This window comes from Diabrotica virgifera, chromosome 8 (assembly GCF_917563875.1).
Source record: "Diabrotica virgifera virgifera chromosome 8, PGI_DIABVI_V3a".
Classification (NCBI taxonomy): Eukaryota; Metazoa; Arthropoda; class Insecta; order Coleoptera; family Chrysomelidae; genus Diabrotica; species Diabrotica virgifera.
In genome coordinates this window covers 13,792,506-13,808,336 of record NC_065450.1, presented here as the reverse complement: position 1 = coordinate 13,808,336, position 15,831 = coordinate 13,792,506, and the positions used below count along the sequence as shown (strand labels likewise).

The window sequence follows — 15,831 nt, the reverse complement described above, 5'->3', positions numbered from 1 at the left end:
TAAGGACGGCGAGAGACGGTTTCCCAATAGGATGACGTCAAACGGCAACTTACTGGAGGCACATTGAAGAAACAGGTAGACATATGTATGTTTACACAAAAAGAAGAAGAAAAACAAGAAGAGAAAGATTATCGGACTGGAAATCGAAATGTGAAACATTAGCCTGCTAAAAATTTAATTTTCTTTACAATCCATACATGTGGCTTGATTCAATATAAACAATAATATTTAACTAAAAAAATGATTTTATTAAAAATAAAACAATTTTTTTAGTAAAATTGTGGCTTATTTCCCATCAAAACTAGTTAATTACCAAATGATTCAATAAAATTGTGTTTTTACTGGGAAAGTTTTGGGGTAGTTCTGATTTCTTTTATTATATATGTATTTTGGGCAGCTGAATCCGAATTTGAGGTTTGCGGACAAAATTTCTTGCCGGAACATTGAAAAAATCGCGAAAAAAACGAAAAATTTCAGCTTTTTTCCGCTTTTTTGCTCAAATCTTGAAAACTATTAACTTTTAGTAAATGGTTTGTTAACAGAAATTAAAGTACTTAAAATTATCTACAAATATCATTATTTACTTTTTTTTCAGACGAACCGTTCGGTCTAAAGTACAAGTTGAAAATTGCCAATTTTTAGCGGTCTCGGCAAAACCCACTTTTTACATTCCAAAACTTAGAATGCTGTCATTTGATAAATTTCTCCTAGTTTTCTGTACAAATAATAAATGTTAGTTCGTAGGTATGGTATGTCTCTTGTGACAGCTTCCATGAATCCATTCCGTCCTAAGAGGCCGGGAATATCTCTGCTTTTCCCTTCGAGCCACAGAAGATCAGGCACATATGGAGTCACAGTTTTAGTTGGTGTGAACATTTCCTTCGGATCTGTTATCTTGATTTCTGATAAAACTTGAGGTTTTGTCCTTTTAAAATGAATTGGTTGAACAGCTCCCTGATTTTTTTTATCCGAGGAATGGATTGCTTAGGAGCTACTGCATGTTTTGGTGCAATACAGGAAATGCCACATATGACGTGAAAAGTGTGGTATTCGTCGATTGTATGTACGTTAAAATCAGCGTTATCGTACACCAGCTGTGTAAAGCACGTCAGGTCAATTTTCTGCGGATCGCCTGCGAATGCTGACACTTCCAGGCGAACAGCTTCCATATAGGATGAACAAAACCCCACAGAGGAAACTACATCAACCTATTTTCTTGAGCCGTACTTTTTGTAGAGAAAACGGCCAACCCTTCAAAGAATGGTGAGACCAACTATCTGGGCCTTACTGCCGCTACAAGACTTTGAGCAAGCGCGTTGCTTATCTGGAAGTGTCAGCAATCGCAGGCGATCCGCAGAAAATTGAGCAGCCGTGCTTTACACAACAGGTGTACGAAAACGCTGATTTTAACCCTTTCTATGCCAGGCCTTAATTTGCATGTTGGCCCCTTAATCCCAAAGGTTTTTTCATGCTTAGAGTCCCATTGCCTTATATACATACGTCGCATATAAATAAACGAATAAATGACCAAAACATGTTTTTTAATAAGTTTTTTTTAACCAACTTAAACGTTTTCTTTTCAAAAGTACTCATCAGAGAGCAAAACCAACTTCAAAAAATGTAACTATCTTAAAAAAATAATGTAATGTAAATTAACATTAAAAGTTTTCTTTTGTGTGGTACTCCTCAAAACATGACACTACGCAAAGGCCGACTCCGCATCTTGTACACATGTATCTCAATTCGCTTCCTTTTTTCTGGTCTTTTCTGTGGCTACAAACGCTTCACCTTCTAGCAGCTACCTATAAGCGTTGTCACCAGTGCTACAATATAGCATATATCTAAAATATGTGAACAAATATACAAGGCAATGGATCCGCATGACCTGTCTTATGTGCCAACATTTTGAGGCTTTGGGAACAATAAACTAACATTTTCGGACATATTTCTGCGGCATTGGGACACCAATGAGTCTAAAATTTTATAAGCAACGCATATTTTCGGCTTTGGTAAATTGAGACCATAATACCTTGAATGTATATATAAGGCGGCTGGGAATACAGACCCACTTTTTCAAAAACATATATATAATATGCAGCGTTGGGACAGAAAGGGTTAACGTACATACAATCGACGGATACCACACTTTTTACGTCATGGGTGGCATTTCTTGTATTGCACATGCAATAGCTCCTAACCAATCCATTCCTCGGCTAAAAACTAAACCCGCACCTGAGGTTTATGGAAGTCAAAGAGCTGTTCAACTAATACATTTTCAAAGGACAAAACCTCAAGGTTTATCAGAAATCAAGATCTGAAGAGAATGTCCACACCAACTGAAACTGTGACTCCATATCTGTGCCTGATCTTCTGTGGCTCTAAGGGAAAGCAGAGACATTCTCGGTATTTTAGGATGGAATGGATTCATGGAAGCTGTGAGAAGAGACATACCATATTTATATTATGAACTAACATTTATTATTTGTACAGAAAACTACGAGAAATATATCAAATGGCAGCATTCTAATAAAAACTAAAATTTTGGAATGTAAATAGTGAGTTTTGACGAGACCGTTAAAAATTGGAAATTTTCAACTTGCACTTTAGACTGAATGGTTCGTCTGAAAAAAAAGTAAATAGTGATATTTGTAGATAATTTCAAGTACTTTAATTTTTGTTAACAGACCATTTACTAAAAGTTAATAGTTTTCGAAATTTGAGCAAAAAAGCGGAAAAAAGCTGAAATTTTTCGATTTTCTCGCGATTTTTTCAATGTTCCGGCAAGAAATTTTGTCCGCAAACCTCATATTCGGATTGAGCAGCCCAAAATCCATATATAATGAAAGAAATCAGAACTACCCCAAAACTTTCCCACTAGAGGGCTCGTAGAGTACAAATTCACAGAATCAAAAATGCCACAAGAAAATAGCTTCAGAACAATAATAATATTTAAATTAGACATTAAGTTAGAAAATGGTAAGTAGTCTCGAGAAAAAGCTAATGTGTCGATTAGAAAGGTCGATGATTATTGTGTCATTGCTGGACCATATAATAAATGAAGAACCACGATTCACAGATTCACTACGAGAAAAACAGGAGTCACAGATGTTGTATGTCAGGTGGCTAAACTTAAACGGAGCGGGGCCGTTTGGTTCAGTTTAGTGTGTATGTTGAGTAAATGTCTGGTTACTTAGTTGTAAGTTGATTTCGTTGTTTTTACAAAGAGACACTCATTGTATCCGAACGTCTGCGGTCCCTTTCTAAGGATTTCCACAGTTTTCAGTGTATTCCTCCACTCAACCGTTCTTTCCAGTTCTTTCTGTTTTGCCAGTCCCCTTCCCGCAACACGTTTGATATCAGCGTTTAATATTCCCATTGACCGCTAGCCGCTGAGAAGACCCTTAACCTGTGAAATATTCTCCGGAGGCGAATTTACAAAACCTATACCATTTCAGTCACGGCAGCGACTGAATTTGAGTGGGGTTTGTATGCAGAATATTAGTTACATAATTATCCTATGCTATTTCGGTCCAGAAATTAACTGTATTGGTGTAGGATTTGCAAACGAAATTTTTGGTTATTATTTAGCAAATGTCTATACTGTTTCAGTCATGTAAGTAAAACTAATCAAATATTTACTAAGTGGATTTATTATAATATCATAAAATTTAGATATGTTTTGAAAATTAAAATGAATAATACATATTTGGATAATATTAAAAATTAAAAACAAATGAATAATTACTAATGTACGAATATATACAGTATGTCCCTGTAAGTTGGAACCATATGGAAAACTTTTTTATTATTGACTTTACGAAAAAAAGATATTCTTCATAAAAAGTTCTGCATGGTCTAAAACCGAAGATGCACTCATCTGATATTAAGTTTTATTAAAAGTAAATGAGAGATGTCAAAAAATATGAATTTCTTTCAAGAGTAACGTATCTTTATACAGAGAGGGGCTAAATTATGGAATAAATTCATTTTCTCTAAAATGGACCCCCTGGGAGAAAAATACCGAAACAGGTCGATTTTTATTTTTAAATTATAATTTTTTGGCATATATTTCATAATAGTGACGTCGTCCATCTGAGCGTCATGACGTAATCGATGATTTTTTTAAATGGGAATATGGGTCGTGTGGCACCTCATTTGAAAAGGTGTTCAATTCTCTATTCAGTAATATAAACACAAATATCATTATTTATACAGGGTGGTCAAAAACATAATTTTTGAATTATATTAATTGACGAAAAAAGAAAAATGTATGCAATTTATTTAAATCAAAATACTTTCTATCGCTTTCAGAAAATAGAAAAAACTGTTTATTTGGCAAATAAACATTGGTTTTAGGATGAAATTAAATGTTCAAACTGCCCATGTACGTGGGAGGCTGTTTGTGATTTAATTTAAGCAAGAAGAAATGTTTATTTGTGAAATAAACATTTTTATATTTATTGATAGCAATAAAATGTATTTTGAGTTAAATAAATTACATACATTCTTCTTTTTGCGTCAATTAATTTAATTAAAAAATGATTTTTTTGGTCACCCTGTATAAATAATGATATTGTTTATATTACTGAATACAGAATTGAACACCCTTTCAAATGAGGTGCCACATGACCCCTATTCCCATTTAACAAAATCATCGATTACGTTATCACGCTTAGATGGATGACGTCACTAGTATGAAATATATGCCAAAAAATTGTAATTTAAAAATAAAAATCGACCTATTTCGGGATTTTTCTCCGAAATCATCCATTTTAGAGAAAATGAATTTATTCCTAAATTTAGCCCCTCTCTGTGTAAAGATACCTACTTTACTTTTAACAGAAATTCATATTTTTTGACATCTCTCATATACTATTAATAAAACTTAATATCAGATGATTGCATCTTCGGTTTTAGACCATGCAGAACTTTTTATGAAGAATATCTTTTTTTCGTAAAGTCAATAATAAAAAAGTTTTCCATATGGTTCCAACTTACAGGGACATACTGTATATATTCTTACATTAGTAATTATTCATTTGTTTTTAATTTTTAATATTATCCAAATATGCATTATTCATTATAATTTTCAAAACATATCTAAATTTTATGATATACATAATAATAAATCCACTTAGTAAATATTTGATTAGTTTTACTTACATGACTGAAACAGTATAGACATTTGCTCAATAATAACAACCAAAAATTTTCTGTCTTAAGTTATTGCAAGTAATTAATGGATCTATCTCAAATTTTGAGGGTTTGTTAAGTACAAAAATACCCAACATTGGGTGAAACTCTAAAATTCTAAGTTAAATTTAGTAAAAGTTATTAACAAATATCGATTTTCATTTATTTTGCAATTTGCGAAGCAACAAATTGACTTTTAACATTCAAAAATCGATATTTTGAAGCTTTTTCAATATTTTATAAAATCAAATTTTGTAATTTTATGTCAACTATTTAGCTTTTTAATGGGGTTTTAAAAATTAAAAAAATCGTGTTTTTTGCAATAAACTGTTAATAATTATAAAAACGGACGCGAACTCTAGGCAAGACACAGGTAGGTTTTCTTCCTATAGGTCTACAATAACTAAAAAAGTAGTCAGCTACCTGGATCTTTGAGTGTCCTGAGAAAATCCTTATTTCTCTGGACTATTAGTAAGATTTCATTTTAATCCACAAGATTGATGATTTTATTTTCAATAAAATTTTGACGTATATGAATTTAAAAAACCAATGAGTATTTATCCAGTGATTGGATTGTATTATTGTATTTATTATATTCTTTACCATTACCTGGATGCTCTTAAAATTTATTAAAATGGATTCGACGAGGATGTGATTCGAACCCACGCGGGCAGAGCCCATTGGATTAGCAGTCCAACGCCTTAACCACTCGGCCACCTCGTCTGCTTTACCTGTCCTTACTGATATCAGTTTTGGTAAATCTGTATTGTCATGATTATAATATTTTTTATAAGAGATATAAAAATCAAAAAAGATCAAATATGGGAATTTTTCACTTTGAAGGTCACGGTATACCAGAAAGTTCAGTGTCATGTGTCATGGGGATATAGCTCAGTGGTAGAGCATTCGACTGCAGATCGAGAGGTCCCCGGTTCAAACCCGGGTGTCCCCTATTTTTTATTTGTTTTTTTTTTAGTCGAAATTGGATGTATCTAATATACATACTTACTATGTATAACAGTGTTTCAAATATTTTTATAAGTTGGGCAAGAGATTTTTAAGTTGCCTAGTATGCACTATCGACATAAATAATATTATTTCTACAGTATAAAACAGAAACCTCAACATTAATTTATTTATAACCCCGTACGTGTATAAATTATTGTACCTACATAATATATAGCAGTTTTGGGAACATATTTTTCTGAACTTATGAAAATGAGTTATGATAAAATAATTTATGATATAGCATAAAATTATAAACTTTATTTTCCTACTAAGTTAAATTTAAAAAGTAGGTTTGAGCATACACAAATAGGAACAATATTATAGTACTGAATAAAATATCAGAATTATTGGGGATATAGCTCAGTGGTAGAGCATTCGACTGCAGATCGAGAGGTCCCTGGTTCAAACCCGGGTGTCCCCTGCTTTTTAGCTAAAATGAAACCATGATTTTCCCAGAAATTAATCCAAATAATCAAAAACTAAATGCCAACCGTTTATTGACCACCTTTTCATGTACTTCCTAACTGGAAAAGAAGCACCGATTATTAGAAGACTCCGAATTAACTACAAATTACCCAGGGTTTGGTAGCTTCACTAACTCATCCAACTTGCCACCATTACACTTTTTACCTAACCGTGAAATACATCCTCACCAACTGCAAACTATTCACCAAACCTTAGTTTTTTGATATCAGTTGCCGCTAGGGCATCCCTGCCATTTCATCCGTTGCAATCCGTGACTGCACCGCGGGGTTTGTCCTAGTTGGGTCAGAGAGAACAGCATATGTGCCTCCTGATGAGGTGCTTGCTGGCTGTAGTTTCGTGTTGCAACGAAATTGAAAATGGTTATTCATTTTTGATTTACTTGTTTACTCCGATTAGAGTACGAAGGGAACTATTCTCGTTGGAACTTTACCGCGCTGAGCAGATGGGACGTGAATTATAAATTGTAAAATTTTCCTTAGTCTCAGCATTCGTTATTGCTTGCAAATTGTAGAAGTCTCGGAGGTGTTACCAGAGAAGGTTCCCATTGTTTCCAGTCTGGTAGGATGTAAGATAACATTTTTGGATGTTGTTTTATGTGCTATTAGATTGAAAACTTAGTTTGTTGTTTTTTTATTCACCAAACCTGTAGAAAATATTTTTTAGAGGATGCAATTTTATTTTTATGATGTGTTGGGGGAATAAGTATAAGCTTAAGTTCAACTTTGTGGGGTTGTCCACGTCCACCCACCCTTGTCCTCCAACCACTATCTTGGTAAAAGGGGTGAAAAGAGTTTTCGCGCTGTATCTCGCACCCCTACAGAAAATTTTATCAAACATTATTTGGAGCAAATTAAATTGTCTATATTTATTCCTACTACCTTTTATCGTAAAATGAAATGTAAAAAATTTCATAAACAAAAATAGCTAAAAATTTTTGTAACCAATTTTTCTTTTGGACCTTACAACAACTTTTTTCTGGACATTACTACAAATTAGTTTGATTTTATTTACTTTTCTGGGTTTTACAAGGCTCCAACTTGACGAGGTTCTTAATAGTGCGGCAGATTAGTGCAAATATTATAAGAATTGTGCATTTAATGATAGAAGCATATAATTTGGACCACATATATTACACTTATAAAGGTTCAAAACTAGATAGGAGGCCATCTCATATTTTTCCTTTTACAAAAATGGCGGGGATTTAAAATGCCGACTATACATATGTGACTAATAGCACGATAACTTTTGAACGAGACTTCAGATTTCAACTAAATTTGGTATATAGGTTCTTTTTTGATGTATAAAATCGAGGTCTTGAACCGGAAGAATCGGTTTACCAGAAGTTTTGTTTTTCCTGGTTTTTATGTAAAAATATGTTGTTTTTTTTTTCAATTATTTCACCCTGTATGTATTAATTTTTCAAATAGTTAATACGGCCATTAAAAGGAGCGTAAACATATTTTTTAGGAAATATTTTTAACTTTTTAGTTATGTTAATTACTTAAATATTAATTTAGTATTATTTTGTATTTTGACAACGACACCCGACTTGGGCGTCGAAACGTTAATAAAATCATTTTTAGGTAAAATTGTGGCTTATTTCCCATTTGAATATACTTAATGTTAATTACCATTTATAAAAGTGCAATACGTGTCTTCACATGTACCTATATGCGGCAGATTCGTGCAAATATTATAAGAATTATTGTGCATTTAATAATAGAAGCATATAATTTGGACCACATATACTATACATATAGAGGTTTAAATTTAGATAGGAGGCCATCTCACTTTTGGTTCCTTTTACACAAATTGCGGGTATTCAAAATGGCGACTAATATGTGACTAATAGCACGATAACCTTTGAACGAGATGTCAGATTATAACCAAGTTTGCTGTATAGGTTCTTTTTTTGATGAATAATATCGAGGTCTGGAACCGGAAGAATCAGTTTACCAGAATTTGTGTTTTTACTGTTTTTTTTTATTTAAAAATATGTTGTTTCTTTTTCAATTCCTTCACCCTGTATATATTAATTTTTCAAAAAGGTGATACTGGCGTTGAAAAGAGCTTAAAAATATTTTTTAGGAAATAGTTTGAACTCGTTAGTTATGTTAATTACCATTTAATACATGCATAACGTATCTTCACATGTAGGTACCTATGTGCGGCAGATTCGTGCAAATAATAATATAAGAATTATTGTGCATTTAATGGTAGAAGCATATAATTTGGATCACACATACTACACATACAAAGATTTAAATTTAGATATGAGGCCATCTCAGATTTAGTCTTTTCCAAAAATGGCGGGCATTCAAAATGAATCTGCCGCCCATAGGTACATGTGAACATACGTTATGCATTTATTAAATGGTAATTAACAAAATTGAAAAGTTCAAAATATTTCCTAAAAAATATATTTACACTCTTTTCAATGGCGTTATTACCTTTTCGAAAAATTTATGTACAGGGTGAAAGAATTGAAAAAGAAACAACATATTATTACATAAAACAGTAAAAACACAAATTCTGGTAAACCGATTCTTCCGGTTCAAGACCTTGATATTACTCATCATAAAAAGAACCTATATACCAAATTTAGTTGAAATCTCACGTTTCGTTCAAAAGTTATTGTGCTATTAGTCACATATGGATAGTCGCCATTTTGAATGCCCGCCGTTTTTGTAAAAGGAACAAAAACTGAGATGGCTTCGTATCTAAATTTGAACATTTATATGTGTAGTATATGTGGTCCAAATTATATGCTTCTACCATTAAATGCACAATAATTCTTATAATATTTGCACGAATCTGCCGCATACATATTGTAGCAAAACAATGAGTCACCGGCCGCAAGACGTAAGCCGAGAAAAGTCTAGATCGAAGCACGCTATACGTGGAACCGACGCGCGGTTGTTGGAAGGTCACACGATAGTCGGAGAGCTGGCTTAGCCCGGAATGATCGAGAATAACGATTAGGATATATAAGGCATAATTTTTGTAAATAGAGTTTAGTCTTAAGCTAAAGTTTGTAAAGTAAACTTGTATAAATAAATAATAAAGTCGTAAATAAATACCCGAACGCTCGTTTTTGTTACAGTGGTGTTAACGGTGTGGAGTGTAAATAAATGAAAAGTGAAAAAAAAGACTTTTGAACTTTATTCGTCGGGAATAATCGGAGTGCGTTAATTGTTCGGTATTCGGAAAGACTTTTAAAAGACTTTTGAACTTTATTCGTCGGGAATAATTGAAGTGCGTTGATTGTTCGGTATTCGGAAAGACTTAAGACATTTTGAAAAGTACGTGTGTGCCGACCAAAGATGTTGCTACAAGAACTGACCATAAAACAGCTCCGTGAACAATTAGAAGAGTACGAATTAGACAGCAGTGGGTGCAAGATAGTCCTACAAGCACGACTCAAGGATGTCCTCACGAAGAACGGAGATGACCCAGAGACGTTCCACTTCCAGTCAGCAGAACAAGTAATCTTATCGAAATTAAAAACTGTTTCTGAAAGGATCGATGAAACTTCTAGAAAAAGTGACGATAAATTCGAAAATGTTGCTAAAAGATTCGATGAGACTTCTCAAATAATTAAAGACGTATGTAGTCAAAACAATGAGAAATTCGAAAGTGTTTCTCAAAAGATTGATGAAACTTTTAAAGAGGTCTGTAGGCAAAACAACGAAAAACTTGAAGAAGTTTGTAAACAGAACAATGAGAAATTTGAAGAAGTTTCTAGAACATTCGATAAGATACAGAAAAGTGTAGACGACAATAAAGAAATGTTAGAAGAGAAGATCAAACAACTAGAGACTATGGTAACCAATACGAAAGTTCTACCTTCAGTTAATGCAGTAGTTTTGGCCGTAGAAGAGAAGATCAAAGAATTAGAGAGCATGATAACCGATACAAAAGTGCAACCGTCAGTTAATGCAGTAGCTTTAGATCCTGTAGTGAAAGATAAACTACCCAGAGACGAAATGTCGCATAATATGAGATTCAAATTACCACCATTTGATGAAAAGTCCTCTTGGTCCATATACCTTAGACAATTCGAAGCTATTGCGACCGCCAATCATTGGACCGAACAGGAAAAGGCTGTTTCCTTGACTGCTGCTTTACGAGGTGATGCTGCAGATATATTAAGGTCAATTCCCAAGGGTCAAGAAAATTGTTACCAGACCTTGTTCACTCGTCTAGAAAAACGCTATGGAGATGCCCATCTACAACATGTATACAAAGCACAACTGCGAAGTAGAAGTCAACGAGCAAGTGAGAATCTGCAAGAATTTGAAGCACATGTGGCTCCTGTGGTGCGGTTGGCTTATCCAGAGGTGCCAGACAGCGTTTTAGAAGAAATTGCAGTAGATACCTTCGTCAATGGGCTGAAAGATAATGAACTACAGAAAGCTTTACGACTAGCAAGACCGAAAGTTTTAGATGAAGCACTTGCTATTGCATTGGAACACGAAACGGCTAGTCAAACTCCACGAGGCCATAGAGTAAGAACCATTGAAGAAAGTGACGAACACAACGATGAACGTCTGGAGGTAATGATACGAAGAGTATTAAGTAATCAGATGCCAAAGAGACGCGAGCCTAGATGTTGGAATTGTGGAGACGTAGGCCACATTCGTCGTAATTGTAAGAAGATCGTACAGCCGTCGGAAAACTAGAGCGGGTCGACACCAAGGGGCAACTGCCGACCTCGAGAACTAGAGCCCCCATAGTAACTGTCAACCTTACGTCCTCCGGTGGAATCCACAACTTATACATCGAAGGTCGTATCAGTAATAGATGTAGATCATTTTTGGTGGATACAGGTGCAACGAGAACTACCGCACGTCCAGATGTAGTACGAGACCATAATAAATTATCACCTGCGACAATAAAGCTTAGAACAGCGACTGGTGAGCAAATTAATACATATGGCGAGGATAATATGTCAGTATCCATTGGCCAGACCACAGTTGAACATCAAGTATTAATTGCCGAGATCTCCGACGAATTCATATTGGGAATGGACGTACTAAGGAAAGTGGGGGCAATATTGGATGTTCAAAATGGAGTTCTCAAGATCAATGGTGAAGAGTTGCCCTTTCACAACGACAAAGAAGATGTCATCCGCTTACTTACTACATGCGACGTAACCATACCCGGTAATAGTGAGAAAATTCTGATGACCATGCTTGATGGACACTGCCGAAAGGGAAGTTTAAGGATGGTCGAAGATGTGGATAATGTCGAGTTCCTAACGGCGAAAACTTTGGTAAAAGTTCGAGATGTCATCCCTGTAAGAGTTATGAATTTAAGGGAAACTGCTATCAAGTTAAGTAGAGGAGCTTTGATCGGACAGTGTGTTCCCGTGGCTTCAATTTGCTCTGTGAATACCAATGAGAAATCATCGAAGGCGAAGTATCCAAAGAGCTTATTGAGATGATCATTGAAAGATGCCAAGATCTTGATCATGAACGAACGGAAAAAGTGACGTCTATGCTGATAGAGTATCAAGATGTTTTTGCTATTGATAAGAAGGATAAGAGCAAAACAAGCATAGTAACGCATAAAATAAATACCGGAGACGCTCAGCCAATCAGACAACGGCCTAGACGACTTCCATTTGCGAAAAGAGATGAAGCCGAAGAGATTATCAAGGATATGGACAAACAAGGGGTAATTGAACCATCGAACAGTCCATGGACATCACCAGTAGTTCTGGTAAAGAAGAAAGATGGTTCAACGCGTTTTTGTATCGACTACCGCCAGCTCAATGCGGTAACAAAAAAAGATAGTTATCCTTTGCCCAGAATAAACGATACATTGGATACTCTCTCCGGTTCTCGTTGGTTTTTACACTCGATTTAAAAAGTGGATATTGGCAAGTAGACATGGAGCCAGCCGATCGGGAGAAAACCGCATTTTCGATAGGATCAGGGCTTTGACAGTTTACGGCTATGCCGTTTGGTTTATGTAATGCCCCTGCCACATTTGAAAGATTAATGGAGGCAGTTTTAAGAGGTCTAACATGGAAAACATGCCTGGTTTACTTAGATGATGTAATCGTGGTTGGAAGGTCCTTTGATGAACATGCCAAGAATCTAATAGAAGTCTTTCAACGATTGAGGGCAGCGAACTTGAAGTTAAGTCCGAAGAAATGTCACATGTTTCGACGAGAAGTTAAGTACCTAGGACATATTGTATCGAGTAATGGTGTAACAGCTAATAAACATGAAATTAGAAGTTTCCTTGGCTTATGCACATATTACCGACGATTCGTCAAAGGATTTGCCAATATCTCCAAGCCCCTAACAAAGTTGACGGAGGAAGGCAAAGAATATACATGGAGTGAAGAGTGCCAAACAGCTTTCGAACAACTACAAATGGCTCTGATCAGTGCACCGATATTAAGCTACCCGGGACAGACAGGAAAATTTGTTTTGGGTACCGATGCTAGCAACAGTGCCATAGGAGCTGTTCTCTCCCAAATCCAGGATGGACAGGAAAAAGTCATCGCTTATTTCAGCAAAGTCCTGTCGAAACCAGAAAGAAACTATTTCGTTACCAGAAGAGAACTGCTGGGTGTAGTGAAGGCTTGCGAACATTTCCATAATAAATAAATTAATTTATTATAACAAAACAAAAGCAAGTTTGACATTTAATAATGCGTTAGTTCGATGGCTCTACTAGCGTTACTTGGGAACACAAAAAGAATGAAGGAAATTGCTCCTTGGGAAGCCGAGAAAATGCATTTTTTTAACGTATACCGATTTTGAACTTTGAGGGTTACATTTTCTCCAACCTAATTTTTGATTGGAATTTTGCTATTTTTGGCAATTTTCACACGTATTATCGATAGTTTTTATTATAATAATATATGTTCTGAGTATTTTAAGGATATGAAAATTGGTGTGGAGAAAGAGGACAAAAATAAAAAGGTGATGGTTGGAAAATTATGATCCTATTGTTTATATATTTGCCGTAAATTCCGGTCAACTTTGACCAGTTGTATCTCAGGAACTACTCATCATAATTAAACGTTTTTTCTTTTAAAAGAAGCATCCTGTCGCTGTTTTTCGAATATCGTTTTTACAACTTAATTTAGTTTAATATTTCCCGAGATATTCTATTTGTTTATAAGCCAAAAAAATCTTTATAATTTGAAAATATTCCTGAGGCCGCCTAAATAGTCCAATTTCAATTCTGTAAAATACATTAGATAGGTATATGAAAAAATCATAGTTATTCTTATGCATCATAATTATTGTCGTTATTATAGCGACCGTAAATTTTTAATTAACAATTCAATTGTTGCTAAACTGTTTATTCAATTTCTATCGGCTTCTGGAAATATAATCTATACGAAAAGGGCTTTTACTATACCAAGTTATTTAATTATTGATTAACAATTACTTATCTAAAAATTTAGTTGAAAATTAAAGATTTGGTTGGAAAAACTCGCTTTTCCGGGAAAAGTTTTCGTCGAAGTAAATCGGCAAAAACACGTCTCTATGCAGAATTTAATTGCGCTGAATTTTTATTTGAGTGTTTTTGGTGTAAAGTTAAAATCTTTGGAGTTATAGGGCAAAAATTGAAAAAAAAAACACGATTTTCGGGCGCTTTTTTGTTTATAAAAAAAGTAGCACACTATCTACGGACTTTGCATACCTAAGTATATTATTAATATATACAATCATAAGATTCGATTCCAGCAATAAAATTGCTGGTAAATAACTTTTCCCAAAAATGGCCTATTCTCCAATAATCAGCCCAGACTATCATGAGAATACGACAAAAACGAACTATTATTAGGCTTAGTCGTCTATTATATTATATTTTTTATTCACATAATTTATCATTTTATTATAATGTCTAAAGACAAAAGCGATGTATTATTGTGATTACAGACATGGTCTAACTTAGATTGCAAAAAAATTTATTTGATTTATTTATTTATTTTAGTTTTATCGTACTTATCTTATATGAAATCGTATGAAATGATATATATTTATACAGTGCTAGTCAAAAGTCTGTACCCCCCCTCTTATCTTTTGAACGGTTATACGTACAAAAGTGAAATTTGGAGGGAGGAAATAAACGGACATAAGCTCCTTAACTAGTCATGACAGGTGACGTAATAGTGACAGATGACGTTACAGAGCCACTGTGACCGATAATTTTAAATGGGACCTTATGGCAAGTGATACCTCGTTTGAAAGGTATTTAAAATACCTATTCAGCCATACTAATTTTTTTGGGTGTAGGTGGATTTTTATTTTGGTGAATAAATTAAATAAATATAATATTGTAGTTTCTCATTTAATTAACAAAAATTCAAATGTCCGCCTATGGTTTCTTTGTCAAAAAATTTGACGTTTTTCAATTTTCTAGTAGTTTTTACGTAAACTTCAACCCTTTTGACAAGTAATCATAGGCAGAATTTTGAATTTTTATTAATTAAATGCGAAACTACAATTTTATATTTATTTCATTTTTTCATCAAAATTAGCTTAAACTCAAACAAAATTAGTATAAATGAATAGGTATTTTCAATACCTTTCAAACGAGGTATCACTTGCCATAAGGTCCCATTTAAAATTATCTGTCACAGTGGCGCTGTAAAGTCATCTGTCACTATTACGTCATCTGTTATGACTAGTTAAGAAGCTTACGTCCGTTTATTTCCTCCCTCCAAATTTCACTATTATAGGTATAACCGTTCAAAAGATACGAGGGGGGGTACGGACTTTTGACTAGCACTGTATAAACTGGAACATGAAGTAAAAACCACTTCTATGTAAAAGGCATATTTACTAAAATTTTTTTTAGAATCCCATTGGATTCAATAAAATGAGTTCATCAGAACTTTTTCAAACCTATCGGTCCATCATCAGTGAATTTGAATACTTGCAAAATAGCCCCAGAACCAAACAATGGTTGTGATTATAAATAAATCTACATTATGTTAAAATAAATTTAAAATGGCTAAACGCCGATGTTCGGGGAAAAGATGGTTGATTGGGTCCTCGGGTAGAGTTTCACCATGTTCCCAGAGGTTTAATCCCCGAACATCGGCGTTTAGCCATTTTAAATTTATTTTAACATAATGTAGATTTATTTATAATCACAACCATTGTTTGG

At 34.2% G+C, this 15,831-nt stretch overlaps 3 non-coding genes across 3 annotated transcripts; 2 read left to right on the top strand and 1 right to left on the bottom strand.

Moving 5' to 3' along the window:
• Positions 1–5,834: 5,834 nt before the first annotated feature.
• Positions 5,835–5,916, bottom strand: Trnas-gcu (transfer RNA serine (anticodon GCU)). Its single transcript has one exon. It is a non-coding gene; the product is annotated as a tRNA-Ser (tRNA).
• A 157-nt stretch (positions 5,917–6,073) lies between these two features.
• Positions 6,074–6,145, top strand: Trnac-gca (transfer RNA cysteine (anticodon GCA)). The gene has a single exon. It is a non-coding gene; the product is annotated as a tRNA-Cys (tRNA).
• Positions 6,146–6,550: 405 nt separating this feature from the next.
• Positions 6,551–6,622, top strand: Trnac-gca (transfer RNA cysteine (anticodon GCA)). The gene has a single exon. It is a non-coding gene; the product is annotated as a tRNA-Cys (tRNA).
• The last annotated feature ends 9,209 nt before the right edge of the window (positions 6,623–15,831 follow it).